At 44.9% G+C, this 26,777-nt stretch overlaps 1 long non-coding RNA gene across 1 annotated transcript in view; it reads left to right on the top strand.

Annotated features, from left to right (window-relative positions):
* Positions 1 to 7,872, top strand: part of LOC309883595 — a 213,054-nt gene extending 205,182 nt beyond the window's left edge. Inside the window, exon 5 of the long non-coding RNA XR_014318484.1 lies at positions 6,831 to 7,872. This is a non-coding gene — a long non-coding RNA (uncharacterized lncRNA). The remainder of the gene's footprint in view (positions 1 to 6,830) is intronic.
* The last annotated feature ends 18,905 nt before the right edge of the window (positions 7,873 to 26,777 follow it).

The raw sequence follows: 26,777 nt of genomic DNA on the forward strand, positions 1-26,777 counted from the left end.
TCCAGGCGCTCAGGCTGTGCTGGAAGAACCAGTTCAATAGATCTGTATCTATGGGTTCAGGTGGAGCCAGTGCTCGGTGCAGTCCCCAAATCCAGCTCCCCCGTTGCTTTGGACTGCAGGCTCTCCTCCCCTGGTGAGGATCCTGCCCCCACTACTGATGTTTGATTCACCATTTCAGAACTTGGTCTGTTAAAAGGCTGAGATGCCCATACCCGCCTGAATTCATGGAGGAGTTTAGGGTTTCCGAAGCACACATAAAAGGTCTGTGTTAGGTCATCTCTTGCAATTAAAGGATTGCTTGGACAGACACAAATCCAGGCAGTTTCCCAGACAAGCTCAGATGTTTTACATCCCATGTCCTCCAGGAAAGATATCACAGAATCAGAATGGTTTGGATTGGAAGGGACCTTGAAGATTGTCCAGCCCCTCTGCCATGGGCAGGGACACCTGCCACTAGACCAGGTTGCTCAAATATGTATTTATATTTACGAGTACAGATAGCCTTAAAGTTTTTGCTTCTTGAGGTTGCTCTTCGGGTCAACAGAATGCTGTTACTGGGGAGTCTTCTTGAATATAAACATGTTTTTTGTCAGGTTTGCACAAGCCCGAGCCCCATGTTATTGTGCAACGCAGCGTCCAGCCACCTGGCCGTGCCTCCTTCCCAGCCTGAGCCTCCCCAAACGGCTTGGCAGCTGTCCAGACATGGTTCAGCTCCCTCTGCTTGGAAGAGGTGGGCCTAACCCATGGCTTCACATCCAGATACCAAAGAACCCTGGATCTAAGTCCCAGTTTTGCAGCTTTTTCGACCAGCACGTCATAAATGCAGTGTGCAGGGTCCTGCTGACCACTGGCCTGACCAGGATGGGGTCCCTCAGTAGGTGCATGGTCCTACCAAGGACCTTCCTTCTGACTGCAGTCAGGTCTGAGTGAGCTCCTGCACCATAACCACAGCCCCGTGAGGCTGGCAGCACTCAGCACGAGGAGAGTTAAACCCCTGAATTTGTGTGCTGAGACTCTCATCCTCATATAGGTAAGAGCACATGAACACATCGCCATCTATAAACGCTGCTTTTGTTGTCTCTCGTACTCCAAGGACGGATAGGAACTTCTGTGGGTGAGACCTTCTGTTTCAGAGACTTACAATCCATCTGCTCGGGAATTATATGTGAACATTTTCTAGTTCAGCTCCTTCTGTTAATTTCTGCTTTGAGGGGCTGTTTTAAAATGGCTTTATCTGGATTTGCTTGTGCCATGCTTGCAGGATTCTTGGGTGGAAGCCACGTCTTGGAATCCCATAACTTTCTCAGGCATGTTTTTCAGTGCTTACGGTACTCTGTCTGAGCTGTCCTTATTTTTTTGGCTTTGAAATAATTATTTTTGTTATTTTTCCATCCTCTCTTTTTCCTTCAGTATCTTTTCTTAAAGCAGTTTTTGTAGAGCTTCTTTGATTAACTATATGTTCAAATACCCTGCTTTCTGGAGTTGCACCTGAACCACAACTGTAGACCCGAGTGGTAACATCAGGCTGAGGCAAAGCATCGCTCTCTGTCTTTGGTACTCATGTTTTGTGAGGCTGCTTTCTTGAGGCCACTTCTAAATCTGAAACAGAGATCTGGACCTGTAAGTGTGAAAACTTGCCTACCTAATTGCAGGTGTCTTTGAAGGCCTGTTTAAAAACATTTGAAATCTGGGTGTCACAAGAGTTGCCCTGACTCGTCACACCAAGTAACTTGGAAAAGTCTCAGTGACTGAGGGAAACTCGGTTTCTTTGCACCACGATCAAGCTTGTGATTGCCTCTAGGCAATTTTATAGGACCGAACCTGTTCGGCCTAAAGCTCACCCCCTCGTTTTTGGGGTTTTATGCTACTCACACTGAAATATTCGCTCTGACAAGGCGGTGTCAAGCCTCAGGCACTGACAGCTCTCTGCAGGGTGCGAACCACACCAGGCCGTGCCTTCAAAGCAGCAGGAAATTCCCACAGCCCAAAACGCGGCACGCACAGGCGTGAAAGCAGACAAACGTCACGTCTGCCTGGAACAGGGGCATGAGAGCGGAGAGTGACCACATGGGCACTGATCCTGCCCCCTACACGAGCTCATGTTGAGCTGGCAGGAGCAGAGGAGCGCGAGCAGTGACTGGGGTTCGCTGTAGGACCGGAGCAGAAGGCACCCCACCTCGCTGAGCCCCAGCTTTTCTAATTGCAATGAGCTCACATGAAGCTTAAGTAGCCAACACCAACAAAGCTCTCCTAGAACCTCAACGCTTCCCGAAAGTGAAGTGTCCTTAGTAGGGTGCCAAAGCTTTTTGTGGCTTGTACGGGGTCCGGGAGGCTGTAAGGGAACGCGTGGAGGTGCACGTCCTGCGGCTGACCTCGCCATGCTGGCTTTTGGCAATTTAGGCCAGGTCTCCCTTCCTCTCTTCTTTATGTTGTCTTGACACAGCTGTTTGTGAGTCTTACTACAATGGGCATTTATTTTATTCCAATAAGCTCTAATTAAATTAAGCTGCTTCTACGACCAACAGGTCAAATTTCTCAACTAAAATTGACATTCGCATTCTTATTGTGCCTTCCTTATTGGATTAAGTCTTGATCAAGGAAAATCATTTACTGGGGCAGCATTCAAAGAGGGACAAAACACAATCTGCCTGTTCTCTGCTTCTGTGGTTTGAGAGGCACCACAAACTGCAGGGGGACACAGAGCCATTTTCTGCAGTTGTTTGCCAGCTTGCTGGCCACTGGTCAACAACACATTTTCTAGAGTGAAAGTTGTTGGTCCATTCAGGTATTTATTTATTTATCAGCTTGTATGTTCTGTGTCACAGATGTTTAGGACTTTAGCTCCTCTGTTCTTCCCAAGAATGTCCTATTTTGTTGGCAGTTTTGACCGAGGCCAAGGGGAGACCATGGCTTAACAGTAAATTTTGTTCACAAAATATAAGGGGCTCACAAGGTCAGAGCTGAAATACACATTATGTATATTGCATGATGTTTATTTATGTGTATAATATATATATATATATACACTTTCTGAACATTAAAGAATCAAGATTTGTTTCTGCAGCCCCCCAGCTTTTCCCTGTAAAAAAGAAAGTCTTCTGGTTTAAAAAAGTGCCATGAGATCTTGCTCCTTTTTTTTTTTTTTCTTTCTTAACTGGGATGTTTGGGCTGAGTTTAAAAAAGAAATAATTTAACTTCTGATTTATGAGGCTTAAGGGTCATGTTTTTAAGCTTTTCTCCGCAGTCATGAGACCTAGGAAAAAATGAAAGCTAAGACTTTCGGTTAATGAGAAGAGTCCAGGAGTTTAGACTTCATGAAAAGTACCAAATTCCACGCGGCTTGCAGGAAAACTGCTGGTGTTGTCAGCCCCCGCTGTCCCCCAGGGAGGGGTCTTAGGAAACACTGCTTGTGCTGCTGCTTCTGATAAGTGAGGATCTTTTTTGGGGGAACAAAGAGCTGGCTTCACACCTCCCAGGGCAGTACTACCCCCAGCCTTTCCGTCTCCCCATAAATGAGGTTGCGTTGCTCACCGCAGCCTTCCAGCCCCATTCGAGGGACAGGTTCCCAGCTAGGTTATGGGCTGGCACCGGTCCAGAGATGCAACTTTGTGATACCGAGGAAGGAATGTAAAGCTCTCGGCTTCCTGACAAGGTGTTTATCTGCGGGTTTCCCACAAGCTCTCTCCATCCCCTGGCTTTGGGGCCGGAGGCAGCTCCGGCGGCCCAGCTGTTTCCTGGGTGGCACTGTGGATCCTGCTCCTGCCTGCTCACCAGGACCTCGCAGACCTTTATCAGGGTTCAGTATCAGTTCTCCCGCATGGCAGCGGGAAGTGGCTGAGCAGAGGAACACCTGCACACCCGAAGGCGCCATCACCCTCGCTGCAGCATCGAGGGCTGGAGCAGGAGGCGGTGGCAGGGATGCTGATGTGACAAACGTGTCGGCACGGGCAGCTCGTCATTTCTATGGTAACGCTTCTTCTCCTCCTGTTTGTGTTCCCCCGCATGTGCACGCCCAAATCTGCGCTGTTCATCCCCGTCCACTTGGACAATTACACCATCCCCAGCCCTTCGTGAGTTAGTCCAAAAAAAACATGTAAAAAATGTCCATTTTCTTGCCATGGCTGAAAGTTTTGTAACAAAGGGGAAACCTGAGCGCTTGGGCCATGGGATTTCTTTGAATTATTAATCGTGGGAACAAAGGAGCAGGAGGGTTCCTCGCCAGGAACGGGGCAAGCAGAGCACGGCTTCTCCTCGGGACTGTGCAGGAGGAAAAGGTGATGGCTCTGCTACTAAGGGACTGGTTTAGCCAGCTTTTGATTGTTTTGGATACACTCAGGGATGCTGCAATGACTCAGACAAAATTGCTGCTTTGTCTGAGAGACACGTTTACTTCTCAGGGTAATGAGTTGATCTCCGCTCCGATTAGATTTCACTGCAGTCCTCGTAACCAGTGGGTGTTGGCAGGGATGGGAGTGGTGGAAGGTTTAACTCAAAGGAGAGAACAGAGAGGAACCTGCTCTGCAAAGGGATATTAAAAAAAAAAAAAAAAAAAAAAAAAAAAAAGCATTAATTGCAGCGTAAGCTGATCAAGCATAATAGCAGCCTCTTCCCACCTTCGCTTAGTCAGTTCCTGCAGCTGGAAGCAGGCAGATCTCTGGCAGCTCAGGAGCTCAGCAGGAAGCAAAGGTGATTTACAGCCCTACCAACGCCTCCTCTGCCCTCCTGCTCCTGCCATGCTGGCGGGCGGCCGGGTGCTGCAGCGGGGCTCTGCCCTCCTGCCCACCCGCTGAACACACCCTGAGACCTCGGGAAGTTTGGGATGGGGTCGAGGTGAAGCACATGGGCAGCTCCAGGTGGCTCTGGCAGAGGGGCAGCAGCTCCAGGCCAGACAAGGAGCCCACTGCAGAAAGCCCTGGGGAGTACCAGCACCGTTCCGCATCCCTTCCGAGTACGGTGAGAAATTACAGCACTTGGGAGAACTTCGTCTCAGGCAAGCATGACATAAGAGTACAGCTGGGTGAATAACACCAGTGACATTTTCTACAGCGATTAATTAAACTGAAATTCCAGTTTGATCCAGTCCTCTTCAAAGGCCTTCTCCAGGCATTCCCACACAGCTGAGCAGTGCTCGTGCTGGTGCTGGTGGAAGCGCTGAGCTCACGCCTGCAAGAGCTTGCGGGAGGGCAAACTTTGTACGGGCTGCCCAGGAGCCTCGGCAGTGGGAAAACTCCCAGCGGTTTTATTTCTCACGTTACAGCACGGGAACAAATTCCAGCCGGAGACCTGGATATCAAGCAGTGATTAGAGGGTGAAAAATAAATAGCTTGTGAGATGATTTTGAATAATAGAGAAGGACGCTGCCCACTCACGGGCTGCTTCAAGCAGAGGGAGCAGGGAGCATTGCCAAGGTCTCCCACTGCCTGTGTGCGACATCCAGCACTTCTCTGGGTGCTGGTAGATGTTTTTGTCAGCTTACAGAGAAGCCATGGTGGCTGCTTAGACCTTGCGTCAGGGCTCAAATTTTTGGTCACTGCCAACTCCCACGTGGCACCTGAACAAAATCCCTCGGGCTACAGGTGCTGCAGGTCCCTGTCCTCTCCCCTGAACCCTTCACACCATGGCTCCGAGCCTTTAGCAGACATTTGGCCAGGGAGCTCAGCGTCTCCTTGCTGTGCTCACCACAAACAGCCAGGTCAGCTCTCCACTCGTGTGTCACTTTAATACTTTCCACATCAACCTCCACAGCCCCGGAGAGGTCAGGGCTCAGCGTGAGTCACACGGTGCTGGCTGGTGCCATCGCTTCAGATTGGAAATGGTGTTCAGTTTCTTGAGCTGAGACACGAATATTTCGGTCGCAGAACATGCAAGATGCAGGGGTCTGTTTCCCGGCTCACCACTTGGGCTGGAGCACACCTCACCATGCCTTCACCCCAGGCTTTCCCTTCTCTAGGATATCCCACAGCCTTGGTATGCTACCCCAACCCTACCTGTCACATCTGTGAGGCTACAGAGAGCTTAGATCCTTTGTCTTGCCTTCCTCTTCCATTTCTTAAACCATCTCCACCCCCATCTTTTTTCATAGACCCTCTCTGGTGCTGCTGGGTACCTTCGAGGCTGCCCTTTCCCCTTCCATATTCTTCCTCGAGTCCTCCTCAGGCCAGAAGCTCACCAAAACCCTCAGCAGCGGTTTGGCCGCTGCTGTGCTGCCCAGATACCCAGGCTTGTTTCCACGTGGTCTTCCCAGAGAGCTTTCTGAGATGCTTTGCCTCCAGCCCAGCTGGTCCTGCTGGCAAGAAGATGTGGAAAAAAAATAAATAAAATAAATCTGAAAACCCATTTTGATTTCATTTTGAAGAAAAAACCCAAACACACACCACAAAAGCATTCAGAGCATTTCACTTGACATTTCAAACACGGCATGTTCCTTTTTTCCTGTTTTAGATTCAGGCTGACTCCTCATTTCAAAATGTTCTGGAGTTTGGTTATTGCAGAGTCCAGCGGGAAACATTTGTGTCCAGCGCCAAGCTGCCTCTTTTTAACTTCGAAAATCTCTGACAAACAAAATTACTCATTCATGTTTACAGAATTGTCAGCAAACGGAAAACTCATTTGCTCCTGTGCTCCCTTGCCTGGCCTGTCCGTGCTCACTCACTCCTTTCGCTGGCAGCTCTCAGTGCTCTTGGAGCAGACGCACCACTGAGTGCCACGGAGCCTCTCTCATTACTGCAGCCCTTTGGGCACTGCTGCCTTACAATAACAATATTAAAGGGCTTGATCCACTTCCCTCTGAAGTCAGTGGACACTCAGTGTAGGGTTTATCTCTCTTTCAGGTCTCCAAAATCCTCTTTTCTGGGGCTTTATCCACCTGTGCTACGCGGTGGGGCAGCGGACAGCTTGTTAGCAGCCACCAGCAGAGATGGATGCTGACCGTGGAAAAGGCTGAGCGCCAACCTGTCAGATGGAAATGGTTTCCAATAATTCTCCAGAGGGCATTTTCGGGGAGCATGCAGTCATTTACTCGGTGGTACAGTCATTTCAGCCCGGATCTGGAACAGTACATTACCCTACCAAATCTTGCTACTGGCTCCTCTGCGCCAAGGGGAATTTCTTTCTTAGCACTTACTAAAGAGCGAATCTAGCAAGCTGGAGCTCTGACGCTGAGTGAAAAAGAAAACAAGAAGCTTTCCTAGAGCCAGGGTAGCAGAAATGATCCCTTTCCACCACAAAGCACTGTTCCCCCAACTCAGTTTTGCTGTGACTGTGCAGGCCGGGTGGGATGGGAACACGGCACCGTGCCGTCTGCTGAGGGCACGTTGCTCGTGGTAGGGGAAGCATTTTCCTTCTCCCTCTCCGAATGTTCTCCCCCAACAGCAACCAGCCCCTCACGAGTGATTTTTATGTGAAAACACAGGGGATGTGTTTATTCGCCTGCAGAGTTACAAATCTGCAACTTAATCAGGCTTCGGTTTCTTTCATTGCCCAAGGAAAGCTGCAAGCCGTAAATAGCTTTTCTGGCCTTGCTCCTTACATTCTGGAGGGGATTTTTGCAAATCTCTGCTTTGGTGTGCAGGTCGGTTCGGGCTGCAGTATTGCCAGCTATTGCTGCTATGGTGAAGGATCAATAGCATTTTCCACTGTGAACTATTCCCCTTTTCCTTTTCTGCTCCTCCATCCTTTTGGCTTTGGGGGCTTTGGCTGCAAGGCAGACACTTCACCTGGGGAAGCAGGGTCCTCTCCCACGTAGGAAATTAATTTAGCCTGGGATTTTCAGTGCAGTCTCAGGTGTATAGGTGCACAAATTAATTGATCTGAATCCTAAAAACAGCTTTGAAAAATCTCTGTCAGTGTTCCTTTTATTAGTGCAAAAGCAAAATAATTTGGGGATGACTTCAGATGCCTCATTTAATATCTAGAATATTGTAGTTCCTTGTTATTTATTTATTTATTTATGTATTTATTTATTTATTTATTTGAAATGTATTTTGGTGGACTGGATAGATGCCTCAGTAACAACTGGGTTAACTGCTCGCTCTGCCAAGATGGTGCCAACAGGATTCAGACTTGGGTTGGTGTTCAGAGCACAGCCTGAGGATTTGGTGGCACTGAAGCTGAAACAGCCGCCTGGGGCTGAAAAGCAAAGCTGGGGAGAGCAGGCAGGGTATCACCTGCTTCTCCTTTGCATCGCCGTGCCTGCAGATGGGCAGGAGTCGTGTCAGAGCCTGGCACTGCCCTTCTGTGGCTGCACACAGCCTGGGGCAGCTCAGAGCTCCGCCAGGGCGCATCGGGGCTCCCGTGGGCTGGGTCGGATGCAGAGGTGCAAACCCGCAGGAGATGTTCGAGGAGAGGGCTGAGGCATAGAAGCTTATTATGTGGGTACGGCCAGATAGAGGCAAGGACGAGCTTTACTGCTCCTGACAAGGGTGTTTTGACAGCTGTGGGAGCTGGGAACTGGCAGAGCAGGTAGAACTGTGCTGGAGCTCGGGGCCACAGTGCGGGTACTGCACAGGGCTGAGCCAGCGCCTGCTGCCGGGAGCTCTGCCCAAAGCCACGTCCTGCCCAAACCTCCTGGCCTCACCCCGTGCCGTCCACCTTCTCGTCCATAAACACTGCATGCAAAGGACATGGGTGCAAGGGCATAGTCGGTGGGAGGCTCCAGAGCAGGAGCGGTCTGGGTTGTATTGAACAGGTAACGCTGGTGGTGGTGTGGAACAGAGAGGTTTGCTTCAGGCAAGTCACAAGGCGATGTGTTTTCGGGTTAGATTTCTCAGCATGGAAAGAGAGGAAAGGCTAAAATTGAACATAAAGCAGAAGAAATGACAAGCATGGATGTAATGTTGAGTCAAAGACTGAGTCAAGGAGGAAGACATGGCTAGGACTAGTAGAGAAGGGGGCTCAATATTTTCTGAAAAAAAATATATAAGAAGAGAAAGTTTAGGGTAAGAGATGAACATACATGGCTGTATGGTAGCAGAGGACAGCTGTCCTCTGCTTTGACTGTGTGCTCCCCAGCAAGGAGCCCTGCTCTGCCTGGGAAAAGCCACCACTATCAGTCCCACAGGGCCCAGGCTTTTGGAGCAGCTCAGAAAGTTATTGAGGAGCCAGTGTTTCCCAAGGGACTCTCACAACACTCTCGCACTCACCAAGTTCTCCCACACACAACACCAGATGAGGAGTGCACTTAGTGATACATTTTTCAGAAGGCAACTGAGGAAACGTGAGTTGTTTCAGCAGGGATCAGCTGTCTTTCACCCTGTCCTACAGCAACAACAGGAACTGAATCAGTCCCATCCTGCTTTCAAAGATGGGCCCTGGGAACGGGAACAGGGACAATTCCAGACTAGAAATCATTACAGTTCCAGGTTGCATGCGTATGGTTTTAAGAAGGCATTCAGGTCAGCCTCCGCCCCGCAGGGAACCAAGCACACGCTGTACTGGGAAGGGAAAAGTCTGAGCCAACTATGTAATCATTCTCCACCTTAGCATTGCCCCAACATGACTAATGAGCTAGGGACAGTCTGGAGGGAATGAGGCACATGGAAGCAGCAGGGAAAAAAAAAAAAAAGTAAAAAAAAAAAAAGTAGGTGTTTGCAACACCTCTTGTTCTGAACAAGTGCACTGAAATAATGCAGCAGTCCTGCCTGCAAAGCAGAGGGAATAGCTCTGGGTTAAGCTCTAGCTCATTTTTTAATTTCTCCCCCAAAATTAACAGTTTTCTTCCAGTCTTTCGGTTGAGGTGGGGAGTAGAGGAGCTGTTATTTTATGTTTCATTTTTGATCTGATCTTCCTGTCTCGTGCCTTCATTTCAGTTTTTGTGGCAGACCCCAGAAGTCAGAATGAACTCCGTTTTATAAGCACAGCTGCTGGTTACATGCATCATGTGCCCATGGCCCAGATGCTTAGTGCCTTGAAGACCAGGTCTGAACGAGGTAGATTTGTGTGAGCAGTCTGCAAGCCGGGGACGTGCTCTGTCTGCCAGGCATCAGTGCTCCTTCAGCGCTCCTCGTCTTTCTTCTCAAGTGGTGGATCCCACAGGTCAGGGGTGAAGATCCTCCTCGCCGGTTATTTATAAAGTGCCTATTGACAGAGCCGGGAGGGAGGGAGAGCTGGGCTGTATTGTCAGTGACCAGAGCGAAAAAAGCCCTTGCTTTCAGGAACACTAAATTAACTGCAAAATAAATAAATAAAATGAAGAGCTCTCTCTTGTTATTGTGCTGCAGGCATCATTTATTAGATGCTGCTCTACTGCGGAGTCCTTATCTCTCCCTCCAGATAAAGTAAATCAGAACTCCCGTAGCTGACACCCTGGGAGTGTTCTCATCTGTCAGAGATTTAGCTGCCCTTTTCTTGTATGTTTTCCCAGAGAGTGATTTTTTATTTTTACTTTAACCCTCAGCATACTCATCATTCATGGCTTACACACTCAGGAAATAAAGGGCCAAGGAGGGATGCTCCAAGGTCTTTTGTTGCCGTTGATGAACGTTTCTTTCCATCCTCAGTGAGAGGATCTCTGTCAAAGGCGGATGCTTTTGCCATGCTAAATATGCGGTGCCTTGTGCAGCCAGGGCTCCCAGGCTGCCTGCCTTCTCCCTTCTCTTCCCCATCCACCTGCAGCAGCCAGGCTTCACCCTCTGCACTCTGCCTTAGATTTTATTAATTTAACAGGCTTAATGATTTTTTGTGCTTCTGAAACATGAATCAGATATACAAATTTCTCTTGGAGGTACTCAGGAAGAGCTGTCATTTTTTAACTTCTGTGACTTCTCTTGTGAGAATCACGGATACCTCGGCTAGAGACGAGGAACACACCCCATGTAGAGGGGTGATCCACCTCAGCCAGCAGTAGGTTTGGTGATTCATCACCTAGTTTAAATACACTTTCCATTATCCCTGATGACTTACTGTGGAGATTGGGCCAGAAAAATCTACTTCAAATTAGTCAGTAGCACTCAGACTAGAGTTGTACACTAGGAAATAGGTTTATCCCACCCTGTGGATCCCTCCCTGACAGTAAGGGACTTTGTGCAAAAAAGGCCCTTATAGAGAGCATGGACTTCATGGAGTAACTCTGCTTTTTGGTAATATTACTTAAATACTTTGATGACCTTTCCCATCCTCCTTCCCTCGTGACTCTCTTATCTGTGCTCCTCTTGGCCTTATTGAAATTGATGTCTTTCTCCAAAGCTGCTCCCTTACCCATTGTGCTTATGTCTTTCACAGCCTCTCTGTGAAAAGTGGCATGGAAATGGTTGAGTTTGTGAAAAGAAAAAAAAAGAAAAAAAAAAAAAGAAAAAAAGGTGCCTTGTTATACACGGAGTTACCTTTGTGAGTAGAAAAAAAAACATATTTTGGTTGCCGTGATGACCTGGTTTTAGCCTGATTCTTTCTTTCAGCCAAGGTTTTGAGTAAATCAAATAGTTGTATCTATTTTTACCCATTTTTTAAATCTGTTTGTGAAATGGGGATGTCCCCAGGTTCTTATGCTTAATCAGAAGACTGGAAAGATCTCAAACAAAAATGCACAAAGATCTCAAGCAAATTAAATTAATGTAATGTAAACAATCTGAGTTCTGGTGTAGACATTTAAAAGTGTAAATTAATGATATGTGTTTGGGTTGGTGATCAAGGACTAAGAAAAATTAAATGGTGCCTAGCTCTACAACAAGTGTTATGACAGCTAAATGACATACATGAATGCAAAAAGAAGGTTTGTTTGTATACACTGTGTATACATTTATATATATACACACATATCACTTTAAATATGAGTCGAAGTGTGTATTTCATGTGTGCGCTCTGGACTGAGATATTCTGCTCCAATTTTAGTGCAACTGAGCAGTGTCAAAAAGGCTGGAACGATTCATTCCGGAATCGTTCAGAGACAGAGACTGCTGTTTTGTGCCCAGAAAATATTAGTCTCAGGAAATGGAGAGTCACAAAATCCAACTCCCTTTTATGGTGATTCTGATGCAGCTGTATTTAGCTTTCAGAGTTCCTTAACAATCCAAACAAAGCACCCATCACTTCAGGAGAACTTCAGAAAGCAGCTCCAAAGCCTCCTAGCAACAACCGCTCAATTATCTCTGCAGGTCGGTGTTCTCGTTTCAAGCACGGGTAAAACAATCTGTCACCAGCCTGATCGCTCGGTGCTGCAACTCCTGGGGCAGGAGCTGACTGCTGCAACACGTTTGTAACAGAGAGCAGCCCGGCTTGAAGGTCTACAGAACCTTGGTTGTATTGCCCACAGCCTACGGCACTAGATGACTCTGGGGCAAGCCACATACACCTCAGGAACACTGCCAGAATTAAGTCAAGGCTGCACAAGAAGTAAACCAGTGGGTTTTTAACTGACCTGAGAGGTCAAATCTACCACTTTTACTATCCTGAAGAACCATCTATTAGGATGCCCAACAATAACAGTGGAAAGATAGCTTATTATTTCAGGTGATAGTAGAGGACACCCAAATTGCTCTGCTACGGATCTATTGGGTGAATGTATCCCAGTCAACTGGGCTGAGGTGCTAGAAGATGTTTAGGTGCTTGATTGCTGTTGATATCAAGGCAAATTAGATGCCCAGTTCTTGTTTAGATGCCCAACTTAGTCTGCTCCCACTCCTACTCGTCAAATGTGTTGTACTCTATTTCCTTGCTCATAGGATGCCACAGATAAAAGAGGTACCTGTTTCAGTGGTGCATACCACTATTTACCACTATTATATACCACTAGTATGCATACCTCTATTTAGAAGAGGTGTCTACTTTCTCTGATAAGTATGAAGTGATGTAGGAGGACACCACGAAAACACAGGTTAGATTGGACTAGTTTATAGCAGATTAGGAGGTAGCTACTTCTCCTTCCTTTTGTTGTCTTGTGCTGTTTAATTTGCTTTATTTTTTTCTCTTAAAATTATGCTCTTAATGCTATGATTAAAAGATTATTTTCAGAATGTAGATTAATTACACGCAGTGCCATGGGCCTGGGACACCAACCTCAGGGATGGTGCAAGTGCACTGCAAGAGGGGACCTGCCTTTACCGTACAGAATTGTGCTGATCCTGAAGCTCAGCAAAAGTGTATGTAAACCCGTCAGCATGGTCTGGCTTGGATAATTAAGTACTAGTTGGTGAGTGCTGCTGTCACCTTGTTTAACATCAACAGCTACTAATTGTTCGTTTCCACAGATTATTGCATTAACTATATTCTGCAGCTGAATACATGGATAGAAGCGGAGGAATGTTTCAGATGCAAAAAGTCAGCAGAGTCAGCTGGCTTTAACATAACCTGGAAACACAATACGGCTCAAAAATGGGACTGTGTGGCCCAGAGGATAAAGATAGAATCTTTTATCTGTTAGATATAGGCTAGAGCAGCAAAGTTCACCTACAGTTTTCATCAGTGATCTAGTTCAGTATTATCCAGCAGGAATCTGACCCAACAAAAAAAAACGGTCTGTTTGAGGGATTTTGGAGATCTGCTTTTCTTGCACGCTTCCACGCACATTAGATCAAGGTCCACCAGCGTAAAGTGCAGAACTGGGTGTGGAGCCACCACCGTCCATGGAACTGGAGACATAAATGGGAAAACCACAAAGAGCATCTTCTGCCACTTTAGTAAGTGGACTTCAGATTGCAGCAATGGAAGTCTCAGTTCTGTTGCTGAAATATCTCAGTTACTTATTGCATTTATTTTTATTGCGAGTGGCTTTTAGGGCCCCCATATTTTGTGAAGTACTGTACAAATGCAGAGAAATAAATGGTCTAAAGGAAGCAGACAGGAGAGAAGGGTCAGAATGAGCTGAAAGTTCCTCCAAGGCAGCGAGAGGACATCAAGATGAGGAGGACATGTACTGCTGCAAGGGAACTATGGTGGAGGATGCTTGAGATCCCAAGTTCTAGGACTCCAGACACCAGATATTTCACGCTTCTGATACTTTTGGTGCTTCTCTCCCTTTATGTGGCACACCTGCCATTTGTTTTTCAGAGTTTCAGCTGTAAGCTTCAAATTCTCTTCACCCTGCCTTTATTTTATGTACATCTAGGAGATTCTGCACTTCTCCGAGGGCTGCCATGCCCTGGTTTAAACTGGAGCTGCCCTGAGGATGATTTTATATTTAGTTGCTTCTTATGCACTGCTATCATTTGAAGCAGCCCAGAATGCCCGATACACTATTTGCTGTTAAAATCCCTCTCTTGCCTTTCCCTGTTGCAATGTAAGGATAAGGCTGACCTTGAGAAGGGGCCAGTGCTTTACCCAAAGTCTGCCTGGGTAGCAGAGCCTTGCAGGACACCATTTCTAGCCTCTTTATGCCATCAGAGTAACCCGTGAGATTTGGAGTGAGGGATAAAATTCTGTCCCACAAAATCTGTTGCCAGGAGAGCGTGGCTATCAGTTGGTGTCACTTAGAATATATAGGCATAAAAGGCCTGATTACATGCAACCTGCTTTTCTCCCCTCACATGTATTTTCTTGCATTTATTGCAAGTGAGGTATATTGATTTGCAGGACTTAAGAGTTCTTCTGCAGGAATGATAGAAATGCAAAATCACCTGGCTTCTGCCATCCCTGGGGCTTAGCATTTTAACAGGGAGCTTTCAGGAATTCCCTTCTCATCTTTTTATACATTTTTTAGTATCCAAGTGCTCTGAGATGACCACTGCTCCACACGCCAAGTCCTTGAGATGGTGATGGGGGGAAGCTCTACCCCCCAGCCTTCCTCTTTTTAACAGGAAGGTCGGTGGTGAAGGTTCGAGGGACGGCAAAGGACAAGCAGCCTCCCCAGCCCTCACAACCCGCTGGGCTCCGTGCCCCAGCAAACGAGCTGGACCCTTCTAAAACCATCCTTATTTCAAGCCTGTGATGCTTTTAAATCTGACAGCATGTGGGTGGGCAGCGGTGTGTCATATGGAGCACAGTCTCACTCCCAGCTTTGTGAGCCTGCAGAATAAAGCAATGGCTCGACGTTGCCTCGGTGGAGAGCAGCCTTTCCTGGAACATTTGAGCAAGGCAGCAAGGTGTTAACACAGACTGGTCCCTCTAGACTGGGTTCCTGGAAAAGCCACTCAATTATTGATAAGGGTCGTACTGACATCACCCAAAGACAATGGGGCTCTTGCTTCCCTTCAATAATTTCTTACTCAGCAGATCTTCAGCTTACAGCTCAGCAGAATCAGCACTGCAGGCACATCAGCCGAAATACAATATGCATGCTGGAACAGCAGACAGGCGACTGCCCAGCTCTTTTATTTGCACACTGGAAAGGGATACGGACACGGCAGGCCAGGCCAATTCTGCTCTGCGAAAGCCTAAATGCCATTATGGGGTTGGCACTGCCAGGCTTTCTTTTCTGCTGATAACATTTGGTCCTTGTGCTTTGTTCAGAGCTGCTCTTGACTTCCTCCTCCCCCACTTATCACACAGGCTGGAAATGAGGATTTCCCAATAAAGGTAAAGAGAAGAGGCTGATACTAATGCTCCAGATCTAATTCAATTTAACAAGCACTATTCTAGCTCATAAAGCTGCTGCTGTTTTGTTCAAAGTATAGTGCTGACAGCTTATGCAGGGAGGAGCATTAACTCCATCAGTTCCTTGTGCTAGGTCTAGTATTCCAGGAAAACTTCTTAAGCTGGAGAGAAAGCTTTAAGCCTAGGTGTCCCTTTGGGATTTGGGACCGATGTGAACATGGCCTTACAGCATCAGCTCCAAGCCTGAAGCAAGGTGAAGTTTCAGAGGGCCTTCATGGGGTTCTGGCACTCATAAACCTGAACCCATAGCGAGCTTGGACCAGAAGCTGAACTGCCACCAAAAATAAATGCATACAAAGAGTGCCTTTTTTAATGTTTGCATTTTTCAGTGACATTTCTGAGTCTTCTGCTGGCAGCTGCTATTCACCCAGCTAATGGGATCGCTAGCCGCCTGTGATGTAAGGAGCCTAATGATTGAGGCTCATTAGCAAATGGAATAGATAAGCTCTCTTATCAGCAGATCTGGATGTCAGGCAGGGCTTCCCATCAGTGCGAAAACAGGAGACCTGTTACTTGCCGGAAATTTCACCCAGTGCTGCAAAATCAAAACCGCACACCGGTGCCGTGCCTGGGGAAGGGGCAGCCTGGTGATGGAGCTTTACTTCTGCTCTTCCATTTCATCTGAGGTTCATGAAGCCTCAGAAGCTCTCAACCCACCTGCTTTTCCACTTCCATTCCGTTTTCACAGCAAGTGCTCTGTGTGTGCTTAAGCAACCTGCTCACCGTGCAAAGGTAAACAGCCAGGTTCCATTTCCACAATTAGCCCTGTGTTAGAGGGAGATGCAAACATTGGGTTGCCAGCACTACTGCGTCACAGATGCAAACAATTTTCATCGGGGTGAAAGCCCGGATGATACCACCATGGCAACCAATTTTACATAGAAACAATAGGCCGGCTCCTTCGCTGAGATAAAGGCACAGGACCACAGGATCTGGGTCCATGGTTGTACAACATACAGTGCAATTTCTGAGCATTCCTATTTTTTGTGCCTTTGTCGCTTCTTTCCTTGGAGGATCTCAGTCTGCTGCTTTCAATTCACATGCAGTAAGTACTGAAGAAATGGAGCCATCACTGCGTGGCTTGCAGCAGTCAGAAAAAAGCACAGTGGATATAGGAAGCTCTTGCCAACATCTTTATCCTTCCAGCTACAGAACCTTTAAGCCCCATGCAGAGTAGTTAGTCCAGCTTTCCCTTGAAAATCTCCAAAAAGTGCTGCATCATGCCTCCCACGCTTCAAAACTCGTGTTCCACTGAGCCTAATTATTTCACACTCGCTACATAAATCTTTGAGCAGCCTCTTCCAAGAATATTCGTGGTGACGGCTGAAACAGAAAGTTCTGACGAGGAGTCTAACATTGGGACAATAGTTCTGGTCAAACTTCACTGGAACCTAACGATGACTTATCTCATAGGAATGGGATTTTATTTGGCACCAAACAACTTCAAGCAAACTTCAAATGGCAGCGAGAACAGTGCAGTTAATGTGCAGCTGACTGGGTGTACAGAAACCACAAGAAAATGTTGAACATATTTTAAAGCATTTTAGCCAGTGCTGTTGGTGTATCTGAAATGGGGTGGAAATAGGCAGAATTCCACCAGATCTCCCTCTCTTGTTGTAGTCAACATGCCCTGACCAGAGCAGAGTCAGTGGATGTAGAAATAGGAATCTACCTTCTGCTGTTGCACGGTTACTGGGGACGGGGAGCTACTTATTTATTTTTTTCCCCCTAATGATCACTAACCTACAGCAAATTCAGGCAGGGCATGTATCAGGTACTCCACAGCCCTTAATTCCGAGAAGGAACTTCAGTGCTCTGCTATTGTTTTCCCATGTGCCATTTTAACCCGACGAGTAGTATCACTTCCAGCAACAATGTGGCTTTATTCCGTACTTTGTATTGCAATACAAGTGGAGCTGAATGCTTGTCATAGTCCTCTGGGCAGGGCTCCTTACTGCTGCAGAGTTTAATATTGAGATTGGCAGCACTGAGTTAGCTGATGTAATCCCTTCCATTACAGATATTTATGGCACGCCATATTACAATACAAAGGCACAGCTTTAGACACTGGAAAGATGTGACAAGCCAAAAAAGCCAACCCATTCAGAACTGAGGCTGACACCATAGGGGCCTATTCCCCTCACTGTACATTCACAACAAAAATTCCTTTTAATGCCATTAGGAGTATACATGAAGCAAAATTCAGGTCAGGCATAAGCAAACGGAAACTCCACTAAAACTCCACTAAAGTCACTGTTATCCACGCCACATCTGACCTTAGATCTGTCTTTAACATTAGCTGGTGACTCATGATCACCAGCATGTATTGTCCAAAGTCACTCCTAGGTTTCCCCATTCTTTGGCCAAACATCACAAGCCCTGGCTGTATTGCAATGCTGGGGGAAGGAACAGCAGAGAGAAATGTTTGTTCCTCTTTCTAGCAGCCTCGCTATGTTCCTGCAGTAGCCCAGGAGCTGATACAGTTGATCGGTGAGCTATTAGAAGTCAGGAGACTATGCACAGCTGATTTATACTTTCAGAGCCCTGGGTATTTCCGTCTTGAATGTCTTGCTTGCTGTCAGCCCCCAGCTGAAAGCAAGGCTCGTCAAGCAGCTCTTTTAGAGTTGAGGGTAGAGGCTGAGTGACTCCCACCTGCTTAAGAGGCCGTTTCTTTCCTGCAGCACTCTGGCAGGAGCTGGGACACGTTGTGCAGAATTACCACTTGCCTTGGTTTCAGTGGAGCCTCTTTGTGTGGAAGACACTGGAGAGGCTTTGCGCGTAGCTGAGGAGTTTCTATTACAGACCGTCGAGGAGATATACCCCACGGTGCCTGCTGCTTGTAATTGGAGGGAAAAAAAAAAATCTGATAATGTGGTTTGAATGCAGTGCTGTGTTTCAGATGCAGATGAGCCCAATGTGGGTGCATCTTTGCATCTTTCCATGAATTTTTTGAAGTTAAAGGGAGGTCGGAGCCAAATCGATTAACTGAACAGTATCACTTGGTGTTTACTTTTATTTGTGAAGGGAGTGGTAAAAAATTGGCTGTATGAAACAAATGTTGTTTGCTATACCATTAAATCAATTTCTTGCCTTTTGCAATGGCTTCTAAGTGCTGTTGGTAAAATAATGTTGCTTTTCCAGTATATCATGTAAAGTGATTTCAGCTGCAGTTCTTCCATTCTTGACCTCTGCACTGCTTGTATTTCAGACAGTTTTATACATTTATTGATTACCTGATGTACTATTCTAATTTCTAGGAAGTAAGAACATAGCTCTTAAATCATCCAGACTCTTTGAAATGCTTTAATTTCCTCAAGTAAATAGAGCATATTTTGCCAGGAGCCTTAAATGTATGATGCATGGATCTGATTCCACTTTTACACAGGGCTTATACTTGCATAACTCCCTTCACTTCAGTGAAATTACTCCCGATTAGCATTCAGAATCAGGTCTGAAGTATGGGGAGGAGGGTGGGTTAATGCCATTTTTTCCTGACATTGAGTGCTTTAAAAGCACTCTGAGACTGTAAACCATTACCATTTCTCTGCAAGTGCCCTCTGAGAGGATTGGGAAGGATTGAGGGGTTTTTAACCAACAAGTCACTCCAGGTCTTTTGGAGAACAGTAGAGATGTAATTTCTCGATACTGGCTGTCTGGTGATTGTGTGTGTGTGGTAAACTGGTGGTCTCAGCCAGGTCCAAGTGGACAAGTGTCCACACCAACTCTTGAATTAGGTCCCTCGCTCGCAGTCTGGAAAGAGGGTGGTGAATGGAGCACGGGGTTGGTTCTTTTCCCAGCCTTTGCAAGTTTTCCTGTCAACCATATGGAAAGCATTCTATAAAAATGCTTTACGAAATTGCATTATTTGCCTCCTGCAGAATTGTCATGCTCCAGCAGCTAAATACACAGGCTGATATTCTCTCAGAACCCCGTCAAACTCCCACACTGTGGATGACTGCTGGAAGTTATAAGCACTCCCAAAATAGGGCTGGATTTTCACAGTGATAATTGAGAGCCATAACTTTCCACCAGGCAGGCTCTGTAGGTGGAAGCAGCAGCAGAGACAGCAGTATCAACGCAGTCAGGGCTTTTTACCAGGATGTTATCTAACTTTATTACAGTACATATGCCACAATCCTATCAACATATAGCCTTTCTTTGCTGGATGTCTCCCGTACGTGTTCAGGGGCCCACCTTTTGCCAGTGTCAGAAGTCTTGGGGAGCTGAGAAAAAGACTTTGTCCTTACAGCTGCCCTAAGCTCTGGTTCAGAAAAATGTTCTTATTCAGGACAGCACTTAAGCTTTATGGACATTGCTAAATCCTCTTGGCCTCAGTGAACTGATGACTAGAAAAATAATGTTCCTGCCGGGTTTTGTTTTCCTTCCAAAGAACTGAAAATGTTAGTGCTGAAACCACCACCAACCAACCACTCATTAGCTCAGATCTGATGTAAATATCAGAGTATTTAAATGCAAGTTAAATAACAAGAAGCCAAGCAGAGCAATATCCTCAGTCACCGTAAGCAATATCTGTTGTTCTTTGGGGACTACATGGCTAGAAAGATTGAATCAAAGAACACTTATGGGTCACATTTTTATCTGCTACACCGCTGTCTCAATCAAATAACACCAGAGCTGTGTGGTGGTAGCTGCTGTGGAGATCAGAAACTGCATATAGATATTCTGTCTATCAAGTTCTGAAAGTGCTGTGATATTTCAAGTCAAAGAGCAAAGAAAGAGAGAATAAATAACACAATTTATTGCTGCAGATTATTTTTATGCCTGGGTGCTCCATTTAAAAGAATAATCTGTAAATGACTTATTATCAAGAAAAGTTATTTGTTTGCACTAATCAAGCCTTAAACTTGAAGGCATAATATGGATCTAATTATTTTTAACTAACTAATCAACATGTTTCATTCATAAGTTGGGATTTATCAATATAGCACATGAAAGGGGAGAACATATTATTATTTCAATTTAGATAATATGCAAAAAGCTCTGTGTTTGTAATGACCTGCTTTCACTGAATATAATCAAGCTCCAAAGCTCTATTACAGGCTGGAAATAGCAGCAGCTTACTTTAATGAGATTTCTGGCTCTGGGCCCCAGCTGTTCTACGCAAGGCTCTCCCTTTGCTCTATGACCTACCAATATGTGCTGTCACCAGTAATGAGACAGGACCTATTTCCTAACATGGGGAAAGACTGGAAAGCATGAGTTCATTCTGCTGTCGGTGGAAACACACCCTCTTTCCCCTGCAAGGCAGAAGGAGGGGAACACTGCAGATGCAACGTCCCCCCTCCCTTGCCAGGAGAATATAACGTGAAACCCGTAAGGTAGAGAACTCAAAGGTGAGACTGAAACTCTCCTCTTAACTCATCGCCCTCGCACACAGCACCAGCATTCATTAGATACACACAGAATCTGTCTCTCCCCTGTGAAGTACCCCGGCAGAGGACTCCATCTGCGAGGGGAAGGGGGAACGGTAGCGGCCTCAGACTCTGAATTTTATGGATTTTGTGGAATTATGCTCATCTCAGAGCTGCACTGGGAATGTGCCAGGAGCCGAAGAGCTGCACTTAATTTGCCTAAAATGGAGCAGATTACCACTCCTTTTCAATAATGGAGCTGCAGCCTGGAGACTCCAGATTTCAGCCAGCAGCGCTGCACAGCGAGCTGGGCGGCCGGGCTAGGTCCTGCGGGGCTGCCTTACGCTGTGCGGTGGCTCCAGGGGGAAAAGAGTTTGCATCTGGGTCCCCTTGGGACCCCTTGCATTTGGGTCACTCCGGGTTGGACTCTTAATATTGTTTTCCTTACTCTTTCTATTACAACAGCCCCCACTTTTCAGAAGTGGGGGAAAATTCAGTTCCTGAAAGTGTTTGATTAGTTACCATTTGTATTATTAGTGCTATTTTTATCCTTAAGCTGTCACTTGCAATCATTACCACTTCACACGTGAATCTCTGCTTTTTAGGACAAAAAGACACTTTTTTTTTCTTTCTTTCTTCATTTTTCCCTGAATAGCATTGTTAAGTATTTCAGGAATCAGAAATCCACAAACTATTTCTGTGCCCTGGATACAAACCTCTTTGGAAAAAGCTGATGAACATTTTAGTCAGAAAATTGGAAAGTGTGTGCTTAATGCACTTTGAAATTAAATGATTTGGTGCTTTTCAATTTGTCTTTTTGCCCTTCCCAAATACCCAAAGGCACTAGCCCACTTTGTAAATGAATAGGCTATGAAATCTTATTTTGAGAAATGAAGGTGTCACCGAGTTGCTGTAAAAATTACACTCAGCACCAGTGCACTTTGTAAGCCCTGACTAATTGGCCCTTGCAACTACCCTAATGCATTCCTCCTTTATTAATAGGAATTAAGTAGCCAGTTATTTTATTTTAGAAGTGGGAAAAAAAAAAAAAAAGGAAAACAACAAAGAGATTAGAAGCTGCCTCCTTCATACGAGCAGCTCCTTTCCCAGTAAAGCTACTGCTCTGCTCCTGCCACCAGACACCTCTCCCACTCCCATAAATTTGGGAAAGGGCCCCCTGGCTGTGCCCAGGGCCCTGCCTGTGGGCTGGTGGTGGTTGATGGCAGCCCGGCCGGTCTTGAAAAGGGCTTGGGGCAGCCCTTGGTGTGCAGACTGGGCACCAGAGAGGTGTCTGCCTCTTGCTTCCCCCTGGGCTCAATGCCGGGATGCAGTTGTGATTAACATTTAGGAACTTTCAGCTTCAGAAATCCCATTTTAGTACCATGATATCAAAGTGCTCTGCAAAAGCCCACGGTGAGCAGACTGATACCCTTGTCTCCTTTTATTCCTCCTACAATTTCAGAAAGAAAATTAGCTTTCAGATTTGCATTGTAGACCTCTCTTCCTGTAGAAAACTCTTTTGTCCAGCTTAAGGGAGTGGTGTTCTCAAGCGAAAAGAAAAAAAAAAAAAGAAGAATTTTCAAAGGCCACATCACCAGATGCTGAAGTACAGCAATAAGAACACCACTGCTGTCACAACACTATTTCCTCTTTTAAATTATTTATGTATTTATTGTATTTTACATGAGTCGTGGAGGCTAGAGGCATTTTTGCAGAGTCAGGTCATTCTAAAGTACATTCCATACAAAGAATAGGGCTGGAAAGTACAGTTGTACATAATATTGTTCATTAATATTACATAATTACCGCACACAGAATAGTTCTCTGGGCAGTGATAAGGATTTTCTTCATAAAGAATAAAGACTCCAAGGCAATGTATGCCATTAAGGGGTTGCTTAATGTATGAGACTATATCAGTAGTATACGTGGTACCTTCATCCAGATGCAGAAATATGACAAAGCCAGCTTAGCCAAATGAAGCTATTAGCATGTATAATGTGTTTTACACAAGACTTAAATGGTTTACTGGGTTTATAAAATCATACTTTGATATTGCAGTGACCAAGCTGAGATATGATCTAGCAAACAGCAGTTGCAGCTGCATCAGCACAAAAATGAGCAGTTGGATTTTCTCTGAGGCCTAGAGAACACTTTCTGCAGTCTTTGAAAATTGCCCTGAAATAAAAATTTTCTTTATGTGCAGGCTAATATTAGCTACTGACAGCTTGCTCGGAGTTTGTAGCTCAGCCTTTCTGGAACGACTGTTGAGGATAAAGTGTTGATGCAGCTTTTTGGGCCTGTTGGTTATCTTTATTACCATTGAACATGAGCAAGTTCTGTGTCTTGTGTGACACATTAGACCTAAGGTAATGTGGAGGAACACCTGCGTGACTAATAATACCATAAATGATTCCTCTACATTTTATTACAGCGCAGTGCACTCATCCTAAAGTCCTTATTTTCTAAGTGTAGTGTTAATTTTGAATTTTGATTTAATTTAGTAAATTGTTTCCCTGTGCTGTAGAGTGTTGTATGGACATAACACGCCAATGTATATTAAAATAGAACTGGAGACTTGGACGTCCTGAGAGGGCTTTTGGCATTCAAGAAAACATCAGGCCTCGATACAGCTTTTGCTGCACAAGATCCAGTTGATAATTCTGTTCCTAGAAAAACGACTTTCTTTCTCTTTTTTTTTTTTTTGTTTGTTTGTTTGTTTGTTTGTTTTTTAATGTAGAAGATGACTTTAAATTTACAGCATTGAGATTTGAATTCTGTTTCCCCACCAGCAGTGTTCAGTAGGTGCCTCAGCCTGATGTTTCTGTAATGGGCAGTGTGTGCAGTGTGAACGCCTGAAGTTCACATGTTGAGTCACTGCGGGTTCACCTTTCTTTCCAGATGACACCATGACAGCTGCAATCAGCAGATGCATGAGAGTTGACACTCCTTTGATTTAAAAAAAAAAAAAAAAAAAAAAGAGCTTTGCTGGCAAGGCGTTTTCCATAAGGAGTTCCTTCTAAGCTCTGCAACTCATTTCTCTCAGCTCAATAGAGCCCTGATTTGCTAACACTGGGGTGTATCACACACCGCACATCTGCTCTCCCAGAGTCTCCCACGGAGAGCATTCTTGTTGGGGAATCCTCTTTTTCAGGTTTAGTTTATCTTTGAGCTAATTCTATGAAATTATCGCTAATGATTCCAATTGTTATGGCTCATATTATCTTTCCAAGGCTGTGCAGCCCAGCTGACAAAGTTGTTCTGTTGTGCACTGAAGATATTAACCCTTTGCTGTGTTTTATTGTGAGTAATACTGAAAATTCAGATGGGCACTATATTAGATCCAAGCAAACCATAGATATCATTCTTGTTTCTGACTAAAAGTGAGCAAATAGATTTTTCTACACCAATTCTGCCATCCTCAATTTTTGCTGTGACCTATATCCCAACTGAAAGTTTATCAGGTGATGCGTTACTGTCAGAATAAAAGTGGACAAAGACATACAATCTTTGGCAGAGACCTGTATGTTCCCACTTGTAAGGTAGTCTCCCAAGGGCTTTGGGATCCTGGAGATTGGTTCTGGTAGGAGCTTGCGTGGTGCCCCTATAGCAATCATCAGCCACAAATGCCTGATGATGCCACAGTGGCCTGGGAATCCTCTGCTGTAAGGTCACTGGAAGAGTTGTGTTGCTTCCAGAAATGAATCCATTACGTGTTGCTTGAGATTAGTGTGAGTTACCATAATGACTAAAAGTACTGCAAAGGTAAGTCAGTTTGAAAACCCTTGGAGGTGAGAGGTGTACAATACACGGCAGCCAAACTGCAGGGGTCTACTTGGAAGATGTGGCAGTAAATCTGGATACTGAATTTAAGTTGTACATGAGCAATGGCTGCTAGAAAAACTTTACCCTTTCCTTTCTTTTGAGAACATTTTTGAAAACATTTTTATTGTTGAGGCAAAGGGAAACTCAATATAATTATTATTATTTTGTTTTAATTATTTAGTTGGCCATTTGGATTTTTATTTTTTAATTATGGATCTTATGTTTAAAGTTTCACCCAAAAGTTAGGCAGAGAAGAGCAACCAAGCTCGCATGAGGAGCAGCTGGGGAACTGGAGTTGTTTACTCTGGAGAAGAGGAAGCAGAGAGAAGCCTTCATTGCTCTCTGCAGCTCCTTGAAAGGAGGTTTTAGTGTGGAGAGTGTCAGTCTGTTTTCTTAGTTAGTCTCTTTCCTTCTTAGAATAGAAGGAAATGGTTCCAAGATATGCTAGAGGGGGTGTAGATTGGATTTTAGGAACATTTTATTCATGAAGAAGGTGGTCAAGCATTGGAACAGGCTGCCCAGGGAAGTGGTGGAGTTTAGTGATGGGACCTGGTAGGTCAGGTTGATGGTTGGACTCGATGATGTTGAAGGTCTTTTCTAACCTAAGTGATTCTATGATAAGTTACAGGAAAATCAGTGTGTCACCTACTAAATGAAAAAGGATCAATCTGACTGCAAAATTTGAGCATATGGTTTGAGATTAAAAATACAAAACAACAACAACAAAAAACAACATAAACAACAGCTTCCGCTTTTAGCTATATATTGAAGTACAGCAAGAAGGAAGTTTTTAGGAATGCTTGCCACTATTTTAGTGTGTCTATAACAAAAAACAACAATAATAATATCTCCGTTACACCATGGAAACTAGCTCGGTTTTGCAGTTAGGCAGCTGTGAAAGACTCTCCCCTCCAAAAGAAGGTGGCAACTGAAATTCTAATGCTATTAATAATAAAGAATCTTAAAATGTTTGACAATTTTATAAGCTAATCGTGTAGCTGACTTGATGATTAGCTTCTGCAAGACTTATGTGGCAATTCAAAAAAGACCTTTTGGTTTTCATGCATTCCAAAAAAAACTCACGCATTATTTGAGACTCTCATTACATCATCAATTCATCAAAGTGGCAACTTTCTCACAGGTTGTTAAATGCAGTTATTTATAGACACTACTCATTTTCTTTAGTGATTTATTCTTTGCAACTAAATGTGGTGACTGCAATCCCTTTATATTGTTCATTTTGTTGGCATTTTTTCATCAAAGAGGTTGAATAAAATGACACAAATCCTGCTGGCAGCTGATACCATCAAAATGTCAGCTGTTAAGAAACCTCCCATGTTTTCAGCAAACCATGTTTGTCAAGTGAAGTGATTAAAGTCAGATTTTGGAAGTTCTGCTCCTATCACTCCAAGGGATCTGCATCTACCCTAATGCATTGCAAGGGTGTGCCTGAAATTAAGGCCATCCACTCAGTCTTTCCCAAACTATTCATGTAATAGCACTGTACTCCTGGAGCCAGGTTCATAGCTTCTTGACACAAGTGCTTGTTAAGTCTCAACCTGATGATGATGATAATAACAACACTATGACTAGAAAAGTACAGAAGAAAATAGTACTTATTTATACATGGGTTCACATAGGTTGCAAACAGTAAACAAAAGGGGAAGTTATAACCCAGTAATTATGCATTCACAATGATGTTTTCATGGTATGTAAAGAAGGCCATTTTCACATGTGGAAACAAGGTATAAATGACTGCAAAGAAAAAAGATCATTAAAAAAAAATGTTTGAGATATACTGGGTTTGGTAAAAATGTCTGTACCATCCAAACTGACAAGCAGGTGACTGCTCAAGTTGGAAGGAGTCTTGGAGAAAGTGGTAGTGAGCACCTCCACTACTAAATGAAAATTTTTCAGGGCTGTTTCTATTCTATGTTGATTTTTCTACTGGTATTATCTACATTTAGCTATTTTAATTTGTAGATGTGCAAAAAGGGCACCCATCTCTAGAAATGAGCTATTTTGCAGAACTGATATGTAGTAGACAAAAGTTTTGATGTCTGT

This window comes from Aythya marila (assembly GCF_965140915.1).
Source record: "Aythya marila genome assembly, chromosome: 14".
NCBI classification, from domain to species: Eukaryota; Metazoa; Chordata; class Aves; order Anseriformes; family Anatidae; genus Aythya; species Aythya marila.